Here is a 15,304-nt window from a genome sequence, read left to right as displayed (position 1 = left end):
TCTGCGGCCCTGCCTTTTATGGTTTGTGAGTTTTAAATTTCAAAGTGTTGTGTTTCTTTGGGAAGATTTTATACAAGCCCTATGGAAGATGCTTGAATCGTAGTTGACTTGGGACAGATTTTTTTTTTTTTCAGGCAGAATCTCATTTAACTCAGGCTGGCCTCAAACCTGTTATGTAACAGAGGATGATATTGAACTTCTAATCCTCATTCATCTACCTCCCAAGTGCTGAGACTAGAGGCATGCACCACCTCAGGTGTCTTCTAGGACACACAGTTGACATAGACATTTCAGTGATGAAGTAATCACCCCAGCAAGGGGATGGATGTGGCCTCTGACAACTCACTCATCTTCAGATTTAGATTAAGTTTTTTTTTTTATTCTTTGTTTTTTTTTTTTTTTGTTAAAAATTTCCATGATTGATCAAAAACACTTTTCCTTAGAAAAAAGCATGGTGAAATATATTGAGCTGATGCTGAGTTAAAATATCAGGAAAAGACAAATAACTAAAAATAATATGGCATGATTAATGGTTTTGATTCACAACCTATTTTTAGTCTCTGGAGTCTGAGCACCAAGATGTATATTTGCAGAACAACAGAAGAAAAAAATGAGGTTGAAAATTCTCTTCTTTTTATCTTTTATTTATTTGTTTTTTAGAATTCTTAGCTTTATTGAAAGATATAATTTAAAAACTTGATTCATTAGATTATACATAAACTTATGTTTCTCTAGATCTAGACATTGGCATAAAGATTTGCCCTTAATTTTATGAAGTATGACAAAGTTAATCTTTATCCCTTAGAGATAATTATAGAAATGTTTTTAGGTAAAATGTCTTGATTTTGCTATAAAAATATCTCACTTGGCCCAAATGATAGCTTAGCTCTTAAGAACACTTGCTGCTTTAACAGAGGACTCAGGTTTGCTTCCCAGCAACCACCCATTGGGTGGCTTTCTTCCATCTACGACTCCAGCTCAGGGGATTTGGTGTTCTCTTCTATTTTCCCCAGACACCCACACTCATGTGTATGAACCTCCCCAACACACACACATACTAGATAAAGATAAAATAAATCTAATAACTAAATTCCACTAAGCAAATAAGAATTAAAAAATAAAATAAGGAAGCACATGAAATAAGATGGCAAAATGTTGATAATTGCCCCCAGTGGCCTATGAGTGCTTTGGTGTTTATTATATTCCCTTATTTCATAAATTAAAGAAAAATTCCGTAATATTTAAAAATTTTGTGACTTACTTCACATCTTATTTTCCTTCACCTTTTAGAAAATTTTCTTTTTGTTGATGCCTGCTCCTTTTGGCATAACTATAGCCATTTTTGTTTCAGGTTCACCAGCCACATCATCTCAACTCATTGCTGATGTAAAAGAATCTCTGTACAAGGTCAGGTTGACCATAAACTATGTTTATGTTCAATGAGAAATTCTATGGCCTTGTTGCTCCTAGAAATTCCCCAACCATAATCACAGCTGGTCCCAACTGCCAGTCACACTGTCAAGGTGAGCTAGAACTGCTTGCTATTTGGCAAAAATAACTTGATTCAGAGCTGATCATCCTGTTCCATCATCCACCCACCCTGTATGACCTAATTGCATTTTTTTTTCCTTTCTAAACTAACTCCGGGAAACACCCACTGTCACAGTTTGTCTTCCAGGTCCACTCTGTGTCCCTGATCATGATCAGTCTTGAGGTGTGCGGTTCAATAAACCATCTATCTCTGACTGAGATTGATGTTTGAATGGTTTGTCTGGACCCAGCTTTCCCTGGACCCTAACACTTTTTCACAAACCTTCTGCCTTAACCAGTTGGCCTGCCGTGACAAAATACTGCAGCCTGAGTAATTTAAACAACAGACATTTATTTGTCACAGTTGCAGAGGGCAGAAAGTACAAGAGCAGGGAGGCATTCCGTGGTGATTAGCGCTTGTTGCTCTTGGAGAGGACCCAGCACCCTTTACTGTGGCTCACTACCACCCAGAACCCAGTTTCCGGGGGATCCAACAGGCACACATTTGATGCACATACATGTAAGGGACATTCTTTAAAAAGTCCAATTTCGTTCCTGATGAGAGCTGTCTTCCAGGAGCCTGAGGTGAATGTGGGAGAGAGAGCATGGCTGTTCTTGTGGGACCTGATCCATGCACAGGGCTCCCAGTGGTTCTCTAACTGCCTCTCCAAAGCTTGCCTGCTAGTTCTTCCACACTGAAGTTACAGCGTTAGCAAATGCAACTTACCAGGCATGGACACTCACCTCCTAGTGCCTTGTTCTAGAAGCAAATCTAACGTATAGCCACAGCGTAAATCGGGCATGTGTTTGTTAAATAATGTACATTCCGTGCTCTGTGCAATCTTTTTGAGAAAACTCAAAGAAGCTCGTGGTCTGACTACCACAAACAAGTCACATCTCTAAGACTTCTTTGTTTTTATTTTGCGGCGCTGGGGATAGAACCCGAGCTTTCTGTCTTAGACAAGCTCCCTGCCACTAAGTTCCATTCGTCACGCCAACACACGTTTCTCATCCTCAGTTTCCCCATTGGAAGATGAGAAGACTAGACTCTGCGACCTCGGCAGTCATCTAGTTGTACTCCTCGTTAAGTCTAGCTTCTTGGAAATCAGGAGTTTGATGACCTTTCTGTTCAGACTGTGTAAAGTAATCAAACACTTACGCTGTCTTGGTGTGGCATCGCGTCCTTCTTTCCTGAGATGACGTATTCTCATCGTTATAGGAACTGAATGCAGTAACTGCTACCAATCTGGCAGCATATTCTGCTAATGGATGAAGGGCTAAATTGCTCTAGTGCAGTTAAGCAGACACATGTAGAATCAATACCATGAAACACAGCCATTAGGTTTATTATACAGAGTATTTAAATACAACTGTAACTTGTTCTGTACTGAGTTACCCAAGATTAAAACATCTTAATGCTGTTTACAGTAGCTATTTTCCTGAATGTTTGAGATGGGGTTTCTCTGTGTAGACTTGCCTGTCCTGTACTCGCTTTGTAGACCAGGCTGGCCTCCAACCCACAGAGATCCATCTGACTCTGCCTCCCAAGTGCTGGGATTATAGGAGTGTACCACTGTGCCAGGCTCATAATTTGTATTTTGAGTGATCGTTATACAAAAATGAATATGTGATTCACACTTTCCTAAATTCAGATATTTCTATATTATATAAAGCATGATATTAAAATTCCCTAAGTACTTTTTGCAGGCATAAATACTTTATTATATGCATCTGGCTAAAGTCCTCAAGAGTTCCCCTCCTCCTTATCAGCACAACAAAACCAAAAAGTGTCAAAAGCAGTGGTTAGAGACAGGCCCTAAACAAAGTTTAATCGAAACTTTCATAAGAAAAAAGAAAAGCATCCTTCCTTTAATTTTGTTCACCTTCAGCAAGGCTGCCTCCACTCTTCTATTGACTACTCAGAGGGCACACGGTCCATCATGGCAAGGATGTGTGTGTGCCTGCACGTGTGTGTGTGCCTGCATGTGTGTGTGTGGGAGGGGAGGTGCATGTGAGTGCAGGTCCCTGTCCAAGGCCAGAGGTATTGGGTCCCTTTAAGCTGGAATTACAAGCAATTTTTAACTACCTGATTGTAGGTGCTAGGAATTGAACTCAGGTTCTCTGGAACAGCAGAGGATGTGTTGGGTTTTGTATTGTTTTTGGTTTTTCAAGACAGGGTTTCTTTGTGTAGCCTTGGCTGGTCTGGACTTACTTTCTAGACCAAGCTGGCCTCAAACCCACAGAGATCTTCCTGCCTCTGTCTCCCAAGTGCTGGGATTAAAGGCGTGAGTGCCACAGCCACTGCCGCCGCTGCTGCTGCCACCACCACCACCACCACCACCTGGCTTTTCAAGATGGGTGTCTCTGTGAGGCCTTGGCTGTCCTAGATTCACTTTGTAGACCAGGCTGGCCTCCAGCTCACAGAAGTCCGCCTGCCTCTGCCTCCCCAGTGCTGGGGTTAAAGGCGTGCATCAGGATGTGTTCTTAACCACTAGGTAGCCTCTCCAACTTAGCTATGATTACCTTTGATAGTTGGTTGGAAGTTAAGATTAAAAACAGATATTCACACAGTGTTTATGACAAGGTAAGTTTGGAAAGAACTTCTGCCATCTGCATCTGAGTGAAGCCAGATGAAAATAACGTCGGTCTCATAAAAACGCCCTGAAGTCTAAGATTGTGGGCGGGGGAATCCCTGATGGCAGGAGGAAAGCCTGATGCTTATGAACAGGTTAGATAAATAAGAACCAATTGTCTTTTTAATCACCATGTGCCGGAACCGCTCCTGCTTCAGCGAACCACTGCGCTTGCAGTGAGAGGATGAAGTGGATGTGTCAAAACAGCCTAATTCCCTTTCCCGGCTAAGCATATCTTAGAGGGAGATGCTGCCTGGCTTTGCTTTTGAGAAGGACGAGCTCAGCTCAGCACTTCTGTGCTTCTGCTGGTGCTCCCGTCGCAAACTGCAAGCTCTGTCTACATCAGAGCCGCTATTGACTCCTGCATTCAACATAAAACTGACTTGCAAACCTTTCCGCCAGTTATCGGCCAACTTAAACTCACCTCTTAGGTGTGAAGGTCTTGGATGTGCATTCAGGCAATACTGTGAAGTGTCCAAGGGACCACTTTGATGGCATAAACAAACTGCTGACTTGGGAATACCTTTGAGGCAATTCCTTAGTGAACCACTTCTCCAGAATGCAATGCTGCTGCGAGCTGGCGAAGGCAGCTTCATGGCAAACAGGAATGCTGTTCTAGCGGAAGCAGCAAGAGAAGATGATAGGCTAGCTGGTGGTGCTCTAAAAACTGCTTTTCTCTCATCAGAAACTGACTGGGAGCAGTGCTACTCTGCAGATATCCCTGCTTCAGCCTCCACAGTGTTGAGATGGCGGGTGTGCACAAGCGGGCCTAGTTGGCATGCCTTCATTTATTTAGCAAACATTTGTTAACCCCTATTGTGTTCTAGACACAGTGTATAGAACAACAACAACAATAACAACAACAAAACCCTACAAGAATGTTCCTGAGGTTTCTGATCTTTCATTCTGGTGTGGGGAAACAGATATTAAACAGGTGAGTGTGTAGAAAGATATTTTAAGCTGGCAGTGTGTAAGGTGCCAAACAGACCTCACTACATACATAGGGTCAGCCCTTTGTGTCCGTGAGTTCTGCGTCTGTGGGTTCAACCAACAGGGGATCAAAAGTACTGGAAGAAATACAGCATTTGTCTTGAACACATCCTGATTCTCCCCCTTTCCATTATTCCTTAAACTGTACAGCGCAGCACCCATTTGCATAACATTCATATTGTGTGGGGGAGGAGATGGAATCGAGTGTTGATTGAGAAAATGTGGGAGAACTGCGCAGGCTGTACGTGAAGGCTACACCGCTTTATATAAGGGCCTTGAGCACCCACAGATTCTGATATCCCCAAGGGTCCATGGGCTCTGAGGGATGACAGTACTTACTATGATTAGTTAGATTCTTTGCAAGATTCCTTTAGATGTTCAGACAATAGTTTATTTCCGTTACGCTCTTATCTATGAAAATATAGTTTACAAAGAAAAATCTTCCAGAAATTCAATTGCTTTTCAAAGTTAAGTTCACTTCTTTCTTAAAGAATGAGAAGATGTGAGTGCTCATGTGGAAATGGAACTAACAGTATCAGTAAAAAGGATATGGCACCAGTGCTAAGTGCCGTGACTTTCACATAAGACACAGTCTTTCACAGTTTGAGGGTCTAAAAGTTTGTGTATTTTTGCATCCCTGAACAATTTCGAACTTCCCCCACAGTATTCTTAAATTAGTTTACTGACTTGCTCATTCTCTTCAGCGTTTTACCCCTTATAAGGGAGTAGGAGGTGAGAGGACGATGATGTCATTATGCGTGTTCTGTGGGCTGTTTGTGTATAAAAATGGCATGCTGGGAGTGTAAGGATGGTGCTTGTGTCTAAGCTGAAGGTAGCATCTGATTGTTGTGTGTGTATTTGTGAATATGTGTGTGTGTGTGAGTATGTGAGCATGTGTGAATGTGTACATGAGTGTGTGTATGTTAATGTTGTATGAGTGTCTGAGTGTGTGTGTGTGTGTGTGTGAACATGTGTGTATGTGTGAGTATGTGGGTGTATGTGAATGTGAGTGTATGCGTATGTGAGTGTTGTGTGTCTTCTGAGTGTATGAGTGAGAGTGTGTGTATGTGTGAATATGTGTCTATGTGTATGTGTGAATATATGTATGTGAGTGTGTGTATATGAATGTGTGTGTATGTGAGTGTTGTGTGAATGAGTGTCTCTGAGTTTATGTATATGTGTATCTTCCTGTAGATGTTCACACATAAGAAGACAACCAGCACAGCATCCCATAAACTATAGTCCAGTGAGTGCATCTCTTTCTGTTCCTGTAAAGAAATCCCAAGGGAATATGAGAAAGACAGGCCTTGTTAGCTGGAAGTAATCACCTTAGAAACTCATTTTTTAAAAAAAGGTTATTGGGCTGGAGAGATGGATCAGCTCTTACAGGCTCACAAGCAAAACACAGAATGGACTCTTAAACATTTACTCAGGCTGGCTTTATTTTTTTATTTTTGTTTTATTTTTTTCATTATATGAAGCTGGGAGAAGAGCTGCTTACAGCTAAGATAATTTAAATCCCTCAATGAAACATTTTAAAACATTGAAAATGAAAACCTTTTTAAAAATGTTAAAATCTACCATTAGGTATACAGTTAATTTAAAATTAAACACAATGTTCACTCTCAGCATTGCTATAGAGTATGATTTTAAATCAGTAGATGACACACTTTTCTTTTTAATTTATTGTAAGTAAATTGGTTTTTGTATTTTTGGTTCATAACAATTTTTAAGATAATGTTTTTATGCTTTTCTGTTTTCTTGGCTTATTAACTGAACATTCCATACTGCTTACATTGTTTGTTTTATAACTACACGAGACTATTAATCAAATAATCTATTTCTTGAGGTAACCAGTATAATTATATTTACATAAGAGATAGTTTCCACCGATTTCTTATGTTAAAGAAAGTTGATAATTTAGGAAACAGACTTCAGGAACATTTTCTCCTGAAAATCTTGGAAAAACTTTGAGGAATCAGCATTACCTTAAATTAAATTGAGTTTTCACTTCATTAAGAGGAACATTAAAAGAGATGCTTGCTATGCTAGCAACTGTGTCATGAAACTAGGGATGTGGCACATGCTTGCAATAGCACTTAGGGGCCTGAGAAAGGAGTATTGTTCAAGGCCAGCCTGAGCAACACGATAGGACACTGTCCAAAAACAGTACCATGAGTGTGAAAAACTCATAGTACTGATACTGTGAGTTGACATAAACAGCCTGAGTAACATTTGTGAGCCTGAAATGTGAAACGTATAGACCTATCATTTATTACCTAATATTCTACTTACTAAATCCTCCTCCTTACTAAATTTCTCTTCTTCCTATTTTCTTTTTCTAAATGCCACAGAATTGAAGTCATTTGGTTCTTTTTCTAACAAAGTCTCTTAAAAAGTGTATGTGTCCATTGGTATTTCAGGGCTTAGAAACTCACCAGTGAGCTAAATCTAAACAATATCCCAGGTGATATCACTCACACTGGGACAAGCCATAATCATTTGCCTCTTGATATAAGACACTGAGAAGGACAGGCCACGCTTCAGTCTTTAAATTGTACATTGCTGTGTGCCGAGCCCTGCTCCAGCCAGGCTGTGAGTCGGAAGAGCCAGCCAGTCTGTGCCTAGCACTGCCAGGAGCCGTGTTGATGTCTGTGGCATGTTACCACCTAGGGCCATGCGGATGGCTGTGGTCTGTGCTGCAGTCGGAAGCCACGTTGATATCATGGGCTGTGACGCCACCAGGGGCCATGCAGATGTGAGTAGCCTGTGCTACCACCTGAGGCCATGTTGACGTCCATGGTCCATGTTGGCCCCAGTGGCCTTGTCTGGGTCTGTGGGTCTGCTGCAGCCAGGGACTGTGTTGATGTCTGTGGTCCATGTTGGCACTGAAGGCTGGGCAGATGTTTGTGGTCTGTGCTGTAGCCAAAACCCATGTTGATGTCTGTGGGCCTGTGCTGCCCCTGGGGGCCATGTTGATATGAGTGGCCTGCACTGCCACCTGAGGCCATGGTGATGTCTGGGTACGTGCTGCCAATGAGGGCCTTCTCTGGGTTTGTGGTCCTTCTGCATCAGGAGGCTGTGTTCACAGTCTGTGCTGCTACCAGGAATCGTGAGGAGACCCATGATGCACATTCCTGCTAACTGTGAAGAGCAAGGAGAGTCACTAACTTTTGCAGTGATAAGCTGAGCGTCTGTGGCTCACGACTGCTGACCACCACCTAGTGTCTCGCTGAATACATCTCACACATCCGACAGAATTGTTTTCCTGACTGCAGCATGCACTGAGAGGTACCTTTTCTTCAGATTCTGATAAAGTCTATTATCAAGCTTCTCTGTGGATGTCTCTGATTGCTTGTATATGTTTAGTTATATAAGTACAGTTATCTCTTGGTATTCTGTAGGAATTGGACCTCTTCTGCAGATAACCAGTGTTGTTAGATGATAAATTCATTGGGTTAGAGATCATTGTATTTAGATATTAGTTATTACTTATGTATAACATCACTATGTGTCAATCATCTATAGATCACTTATAATACAGAACTTGTTATACTATATTGTTTAAGGAGTTTGTTCATGCAGGTGCAATTTTTTTGTCTGTTGAGTCTCTAGACATGGAATCGACAGTTACAGAGGTCTGACTATTCTGGGAACTCACTCTTCAGTATGACTTTATAAACTTAGTTTCAGATGAACAGTGTTTTATTTTATCTATCTATCTGTCTATGTATGTATGTATGTATGTATGTATGTATGTATGTATGTATCTATCTATCTACTTTAAGAAAGGTTTTTCTGTGTAGCTCTGGCTGTCCTGGAACTCACTATATTGATCAGGCTGGCCTTGAACTCTCAGAGATCTAACTGCCTCTGCTCCCAAGCACTGGGATTAAAGGCATGTGCTACCACACTCTGCTCAGATGAACAGTACTGAGAATAATCATTTTTTCCAAATTCTTAAAAATCCCTAGTAGTTTGAAAGCTTTAAGTGTTTGTGAGGTGATATCTCATTGCTATTTTTTTGATCTGGTGTGGCCCAAGCTGGTCTGGGACTTTATGATGTAGCCAAGGATGATTTTGAATTCCTGATCTTTCTGTTTCATCCCCCATGTGCTGGGATTATAGGCATGTGCCACCACAGCCTGTTCTCTTATTGCTATTTACTTGAGTGCTTTTGATTACTAGAGTTCCTAAAGTTATTTTTCATAGATGATATATCAGATTGTTTCTACTGAGTTTTTCTTAGTATAATATTTTATCTAATTTTCTGTTGCTTTTTTCTTTTTTAAAAATTTAATTGATTTACAGAAATTCACCGTATTTTCTATATAACTATAAAGTTTTAGAGATGTTGATTTTTTTTTGTTGTTGTTGTTTTTTTGAGACAGGTTCTCACGTCACTTAGGCTGGCCTAGAACTTGCTTGGTAGCCCAGGGAAACCTTGAATTCCTGTTCCTCCCTCTTCTCCCACGAAAGTGTACTAGCATGCCCGGCTGGCGTGTGTTCTTCTCAGCTGTTACTGGTCAGCTAACCTTACAACATCCTTCTTTGAAAAGCAAATTCTGTCTTTATTTTTAAGCTTAATGCATTTCTGCATGGACTGTGTACTTCTCCAGCTACCTTCCCTAACTCCTTATCTATGCCAAGTACACAGGTGCTCTCGCCTGTGTCCCTTGGTGTCAGAGGTTCTCTTCTCAGATTACAGTTAACTTTGAAATTTACTGGGTGTAGTAGGACTCCTGTTGCCTTGTGCTCCAGCTCTGACATCCTTTATTAAATGTCTGTCCTTTTGAGTAAGCTAGCAGACCCCTGCGGCACGTCAGTAGGCTAGAGACCCCTATGGTGCATGAGTAGGCTAGTAGACCCCTATGGCGCATAAGTAGGCTAGAGACCCCTATGGTGTGTGAGTAGACTAGAAGACCCCTATGGCGTGTGAGTAGGCTAGAGACCCCTATGGCGTGTGAGTAGGCAAGGAGACCCCTATCTCGCGTGAAGACTCTATGTGCTGCAGGTCTCCCTGGCCCGTCTTTGTTCTGTTGGTCTGTTTGTGCTCTGCTGGTTTTCAGTTAGCTCTTTGCAGTGGCTTTTTGCTTTCTCTTAATATACAGTACCAAAAGTCCTTCCTACCTATATATCTCCCTTCCCCGCAACTAGCTACTCAAAAGTCTTTGCTATTGTTTGCATGCATCAGACACAGTTTCTTACAGCTCCTCAAAGTTCAGATAGAGTTTTTGACTGAAAACTTATTGTGAATATATGTTAGCTTCACAACACATAGTTAGTTTGCACTTTCTAATTGTAGGCTATTTTACATAAGTGTACTATATCTTTTCTGGCCTTATTTTTATGTCTTTAATGGCATTTGAAAGACTATATTTAGTACCATTGAGTGTAGAATATGGTAGGGATGCATTTAAAGATACATTTACAGAATGAAGCAAACATTTGGGAAGTGTCTGCATGTCCAACAAAGAAGACCCGCTTAATGAAGGGACATTGGTATATATACCAGTAGAAAAATCACACCACCAAAGTCATATTTTCAGATAATCTTCGATGACACAAGAGAATGTTACTGCTGTACTGTGACATCACCAGTTGGTGAGGTCACAGGGACGTAAGTCTTTATCATAGCTTTAAGATGTGTCCAGATTTTTCTGAAGTGAACATACTCTGTTTTCATGATGGTTTCTTTTTCCTTTAAAGAAAATTGCTGGAAGGAAATAAGTTTTGCCTTCATCACCATCTGACTCTGTATAGGAACACTGAGAAAACAGCTTCTGAATCATCTGATGAGCTCACCCAGCATTGTGCATAAGTCATATGCAGACTTTCTCACTTGACTTACAGCCTCTCCCATCTGTCAGGAGTCCTTGCAGTTAGGCCGCCTGACTCAGCTTAGCAGGAGTGAATGTAACCTCACACATTTGTTTCTTCATGTAACAAATATTTAATCATCTGCTTCTGTGTGCCAAGTATTGTACCGGAGCCACCAAAGATTAAGAAATGCGTGAGCGAAATTACCTTAGCCCCAGAGGAACCTAACAAGACACATGTAGGCTCAGCATTTGGCTTTTAGGATGACCTATTTTAACTCTTCATCGTTCTCTACCCAAGTCATATTAGACTTGATGTTCAGTTTTCTCTAACTTGGATTTTCTTCCCCTGCTTTGCCACCTATAAAACTGCTACATATTTCTCACATCTTTGTGAAGATTTCTCTGATTCTCTTATTCCCTCTAACATCCCACTAGCACTTTAAATGTAGCTTATCCTTGACACAATCTTAATGTTGCTTTTTTTTTTTTTAAGTCATTTCTTGTAAAAGCCAAGATGCTTTCTTGGTTGCTTCCTATACTAAATACTGAATTTTTGGTCTCACTGGGTAGAAAAAAAATGTAAATTCAAGCACTCAGATTTTTTTTTTTTGAGACAGGGTCTTTCTGTGTAGCCTTGGCAGTCCTGGACTTGCTCTGTAGACCAGACTGGCCTCGAACTTACTACGATCTGCCTGCCTCTGCTTCCCTAGTGCTGGGATCAGAGGCTCAAGCACTAAGATTTTGGAAAGCATACTGTACCATACTTTTGCTATTGCAATGTTGGTCAGCAGTGGAACCACTAGGGAAAACTGTTCTGGAAATCTTGGACCAGTACCAGGCCTCATTAGTGATAAGTCACCTTGACTGAGTTTTCACCAAAAAGATGATCTGATTTCCTGGAGGCCAAGAGGCTGGTAGGCTGTGCAAGTTAACAGAAGGTGATAACTTAGGGACCAAAAGAATGTGAACCCAGAGAGAAGGGCATGAATAGGTAGGAGAGCGCCTGTGGGCTTTGCACTGGCTCTGCCCACCTGGAGAAAGGTGGTTTTATCTAGTTCCCACACTGGCTTTCAGCCATCTCAGGGTAGGTTCGCTCCCCTGAGAATGTGCCTCTCTTCCTTCTTGGAGCAAACACTGAGTAGGCTCAGGTGGCCCTCACTAAGCAAAGCAGTTCTATGAGCTCCTTTCTTCTCTCCAGTTCAGATACCAGTTGAAAACCCTGCAGTGTGCTGTGCACATCTGAGGGACTTGCTGTAAATTGGGGTTCCCCATGAGTCCCGTCCCTGTATTTGTTCAGTTTGCTACGAGCAGTTCACAGGGCCCAGGGAAACACTTTATATTTACTGTTCTACTATAACGTATATTAAAAAAGACAAAGAAAGAGCTAGTGGGGGAGATGGATAAAGCAAGACATTAGGGATAATCCCTTTCTCAGTATACCATCTTCCTGGCACCTCCAAGTGTCCAGAAGATTATAAAACCTCTGCCTGGAATTGACCTTCAGGCCCTGCCCTCAGCCCTGGAGACTGTTAGGTGATGTTGAACAGTTTGATCCTCTAGCCACTGGCTGTTTTCGGCCAGTGACTCCATCCTTGAGTTTAGGGGCTCCTAAATTGTCCTGTTACCATAAACTCAGATGGGACCAGAAGGCTTGTGTTGTAGGGTTTCTATTGTTGTGAAGAGACACCATGACCACAGCAAGTCTTATAAAGGAAAACAGTTAATTGGGGCTGGCTTACAGCTCAGAGGTCTAGTCCATTATTGTTATGGCAGGAAGTGTGGTGGCAAGCAGGCAGACATGGTGCAGGACAGCCAGCCAAGAGACATCTCAATCTGCAGGCAGCAAGGCAGCGGGGGTGGGGTGGGGTGGTGGGTGGAGGGGAGAAAAGAGGGGTCTGGCTTGAGCCTTTGAAACCCCAAAGCCCACCCCTAGCGATATAGTTCCTCCAACAAGGTCACCCCCACCCCCAAGAGGCCCCACCTCCTAATAGTGCCACTCTCTATAAGCCTGCGGAGCTGATTTTCGTTCAAACCACCACAGGTTGGTATGAGAAAGAGCATGCGCTCCCATCACATCTAGAAAATTTACCATCTAGAAAATTCCAAGAGTTTCAGTGACTCTGTATAGACCTCAAATATTATAATAAAAGGCACTCCTGTTATCACTGTCCCTCAGGAAATTCCAAGGGATTTATTTAAGAACTCTGTGTCAAGGCCTTGAGATGATGTGGCCATCTGCACCAGTGACATCTACAACCAATGATGGGCCAAAAATATTTGTAAAAACAGAACTTGTATTGAATTTGCTTTTTCTTGTACCTTTTTTCTTGTCATTGTGCTAGAACATTATAGTGTGACAACATTTACATACTATGTGTATCACATTAGGTATTGTATGTGATGATCTGATTGCTCTGGGAGAAGCCAGCCCAGATGGGTTGGGCAGTCCTGTGGCCAGTGCCCCATAGATAGCAGAGAGTGACTGTGTTTCTTATTATACAGAGTCTGACTTAGGCTGGAATGTCTCCCAAAAATTCTAAGAAACAGCGCAGGTTCTGCTTGAGAAAAGTGGGGATTTCAAGCTTACTGCTGAGAAGCACTTAGGAGACAGGCTTCTGGATGCACTCATGAACCACTAAGTATTCAGTCCATTATTGGAGATGGCAAGATCCACTGACTTAGTTATAGTTTCCATTGCTGCGAAGAGACACCATGACCCGGCAACTCTTATAAAGGAAAACGTTTAACTGGGGCTTGCTTCAACAGTTTCAGAGGTTTAGTCTATTATTATCATGGCTGGAAGCATGGCAGCGTGCAGGCAGACCTGGTGCTGGAAGCCAAGAGTTCTACATCTTGATCCAAAGGCAGCAGGAGACTGTGTACCACACCGGGCATAGCTTGAGCAAAGGAGACCTCAAAGTCTGGACGCACAGTGACACACTTCTTCCAACAAGACCACACCACCTAATAGTGCCACTCCCTGTGGGCCAAGCATCCAAACACATGAGTCTATGGGGGCCAAATTTACTTGACCCACCACATGGACCAAGATATGGGTGGTGCCATTTCATGGTCTGAATAAAAGAGAAAATGTGAACTGACTACAAACACCCACGACTCTCAGCTTCCTAACTGCAGTTATAATGTGACCAGCTGCCTCAAGGTCTTGTCTCCATCACTACTTTCCCACTGTGATGGACTATGCCTTTGAACTAGGAACAAAATAAACCCTTCCTTTCTTAAGTTGCTTTTGTCCAGTTTTTAAATACAGCAATAAGACAAGTAACTAACACCCTGTTATGAGGAGGAGCAGGGGAAAGCTGGGTGGGTTTAGCCCGATGAAGGAGTCTGAGACTTACTGGAAGTGGGAAGGGAAGCTAATGCAATGTTTTGAGCAGCTGAAGGGGGTGCACCTTTTAAGGGGCAAGGGTGGAAGCCCAAGTGGGAGGTGAGCGTTGGAGATCTGTTTCCATCACAGATGACATCCGGAGAGCTTACATTAGATGGGAGATGTGAATAAAGAAAGGGACCAAGGACATATTCTGCTTTGTCTTAAAAGCTCAACCAGTAAGGTGGAACTAGCCCCCAGGAGCTCCTGGGAGAACAGGATGATCATGTGTAGCTCCTTCTTTGCCTTGAGCTCCCAGGAAGTTTCTGCTGGTTGGATTTTTCTTTTCTTCTTTTTGTGGATTATAATATCATTAGATGATTTCATCCCGGTTCTCCCTCCAACCTACCCCCCATCTATCTATTCCTCATGTCTTTCTTTCTAATTCACAGTCTCTTTTCTCACTAATTATTCGTACATGCAGATAAGTACATGTATACACACATATGTTCCTAAGTATATCCTGCCCAGACTGTCTAATGGTATCATATGCCTGGTTACCTCCCATTCCTGATCACCCTCTATTGTTCATTCTACTTTGTCAGCGTTGTTGTTAGAATGTTTCTTAGCGTAGGCCACGATGTTCTGCGTGTGGGCTGGGAGTGACAGAGTGCCCTTACCTCGCTACTTTCTTTGATGTAGATGCTATTCTTACACCCATCCAGCTGTTTGTGCTTCTCAGTTTGTGGTAAGATAATTATTTTGGAACATTTTTCCCCTGAGGGTGTTATTGTGCTAATTCTTCCTACAATCCTAAACATAGAGAACTACATACTTATGTATGTACTGGTCTATATCACTCAGACATTTTATAGATGAGAAACAAAATTCCAATTATAGTCTGACACTTTATTTGTCATCATCATTGTCTTTGTGTATTTGTGTGTAAGTTTGTGTATATTTCCAGGACACACATGCCCATGCGCACGTGTGCACGCACA

The 15,304-nt window shown here is 42.0% G+C and overlaps 1 long non-coding RNA gene across 3 annotated transcripts in view; it reads left to right on the top strand.

The window, feature by feature from the left end:
- Nucleotides 1–15,304, top strand: part of LOC311601510 — a 58,458-nt gene that overhangs the window by 16,872 nt on the left and 26,282 nt on the right. For all 3 annotated transcript variants that reach the window (XR_014780590.1, XR_014780591.1, XR_014780592.1), the window contains one exon: nucleotides 1,352–1,523. This is a non-coding gene — a long non-coding RNA (uncharacterized lncRNA). The remainder of the gene's footprint in view (nucleotides 1–1,351; nucleotides 1,524–15,304) is intronic.

Source organism: Acomys minous (genome assembly GCF_964271855.1).
Source record: "Acomys minous genome assembly, chromosome: 1".
In the NCBI taxonomy this organism is placed as follows: domain Eukaryota; kingdom Metazoa; phylum Chordata; class Mammalia; order Rodentia; family Muridae; genus Acomys; species Acomys minous.
Note: the sequence above shows the minus strand (reverse complement) of the source record. Positions and strands in the feature narration are given on the sequence as shown.